Here is a 2,506-nt window from a genome sequence, read left to right on the forward strand (position 1 = left end):
AAGGCCGCGCGTGCGCAAGAGACATCATGCTATTGGTCAAGTGCATGTGTCGAGACATAAGATGACATAATAGACCAGTGCAACATATGCCATAGCACAAAACGCACCAGTGCAAGAAGAAACCACTACTACCATATCCAGCGCCAAGTAGACCCATCGGGCCAATAGTTGGAGACGGATCTATTTGAGTGGCATTGCATTGATTATACCCTTTGGGGCTCTGGCTTGTCGACACGTGTGAATACCGCACATCTGTAGACTGGTTTGTATACGGGGGTACTTAAACATTTAAACACAAGACCTGGTGCGACCCCAGGGAACCCCCTTTCAACTCGGCAACTTGGGTTACGGGTAGATCCGCCCCTGGTACATAATCCGGTAACGTCCGGCCTGCCGAGCAAGTTGCCGAAAACATTTGAAAAACGAACCCCCCCAATATATAGCTGGCTACGGGCCTGTAGTAGTACACACAGGTGTGAGCTTTATAATTATATAGTATAGTTAGATACACTTATAATAATAATATATTATATATATATAGTATATGTATAGACATGTAGTATAGTGGCTAACCGGTCACTAATACGTGTATGGAGCACCCTATGTCTATAGGCCTACTTACTAGTAGACTATATACTGTATATATATATATATTATAGTATTAGTAGAGGATATAATATCAGGAGCGTAGGCCTATATATGAACGAACATAGTCCCCTGTCCCTCGTCTCATCTGCTCCTGTCATTATAACGCTCGACTGATTAATGATATAATACATATATATTAAAATATATGACGTATATATATATATATACCATATATATATTATAATATATATTTACTTAATATATATATATATATAAATATATATTGATATTATATATATATAGAACCGTAACCCAAAGTTGCGAGTTGAAGGGGGGTCTGGGGTCAGGCTCTTTTTAAAATTACACCCCCTCAGATGCGTTTTCTGCGCGAGCAAGGGGGGGGGGTCCGGACTCCCTGCATGGACCTCCCCTGTACACGCCCCTGCTCGGGCGCAAAGCGACCAAGCGACCGAGCGGGGGGAGGGTGTGGGAGGGGGGTGTTCACTGTTCACCCTCCCGCACGATGGAGATTTTGCAATTATTACACTAAAATGGAGCGACCTGAGGTGAAATTCTTGCAAATTAAAAATAAAAAATTTTTTGGCTTGGGGGGGCTCGGGGGGTGGTTCGTTCGAACCCCCCGAACCCCTCCCTGGCTACGGGCCTGCTACTATACTGCCTACTTTATTTGGCGGCATAATTAATAGGCTACACCGGGTTGAGCTACTATATACCAACGCCGAGCATTTTTCTCGTATTCTCGATATAAACTTGCTAAATATATATATATTAAGCACGCATCAACCTGCCAATACGCGAAAACTCAAGACAAACGGCCACAAGATGTCTATTTTTTTATTTTTTTTTATTTATGCAATTATCCATCATATACAATACATAGCATACTTTTACAATAAAATTCTGAATTTATAAAATTGGATAACTACAAATATATGCATATATAACAAGAGTGCATAATAGAGATCTCTATTATGCACTCTTGATATATAAGGACACAAACAGCATGACTAGCACACTTATTTACACTGTGGACCTTGTTTTGCTATGCCTTGAATCTAACAATTACACGTACTACTATCAGCACTAACTATTGAAATATACAAATTTGTAGTTTTAACCGGTCATACGTATAATGGTACATTCTCATAAGACGATACAAACTTTTCTTATGCCTAATTTCAACCTTTTACATGCCGTGTTTAAATACTTAGCTTTTCTGGAAAGAAATTTCAATCTATTGTTAACCTTTTTTACAACCTTAATTCCCGTTACCTCACCACTCATGGAGTCTTCCAAGTCTATTCCTAGATACTTAACTGTATTTTTATGTGCAATTGCCACCCCATTACATCTGATGTGCAGATTTGGATTATCCCTGAGTTTTTGTTTAAAGTTTTTAGTTTTTAGTTCCAAAAATAATACTTTCTGTTTTTCCAAGATGCAAGAATAAATTAATATTATTGAGCCATATATTGATGGAATGCAATTCTCTGTCACTTGTCTAGTGTCGCCAGTCGCGAGTCGCGAGTTGCGATCTATAGTCACGAACTGTATATATGTATATGCATGTACCGAGCGCATGCAGTTGGTCGTTCTACCCATAGATATAATCAGGAGTGTATAATACACCTATCCATACATACACCTATCCATACATACCTCCTATTATACACTCCTGATATAATCAAGAGTATATAATATATATATATGCGTGCGTGCGTGCTTGCGTGCGTGCGTGCGTGCGTGCGTGCGTGCGTGCGTGCGTGCGTGCGTGTGAGTGCGTATGAGCGCAGAAATGATTTTATAGTTTAGCGTAATACTTAATTGTACATAAAGTACTGTCGTTATATTTTATTATGTTTTATTATATTTTTCTCTGGTACGTTGTACAACGTAC

The sequence above is a fragment of the Priapulus caudatus genome, unplaced genomic scaffold (genome assembly GCF_000485595.1).
Source record: "Priapulus caudatus unplaced genomic scaffold, Priapulus_caudatus-5.0.1 Scaffold22, whole genome shotgun sequence".
NCBI classification, from domain to species: domain Eukaryota; kingdom Metazoa; phylum Priapulida; class Priapulimorpha; order Priapulimorphida; family Priapulidae; genus Priapulus; species Priapulus caudatus.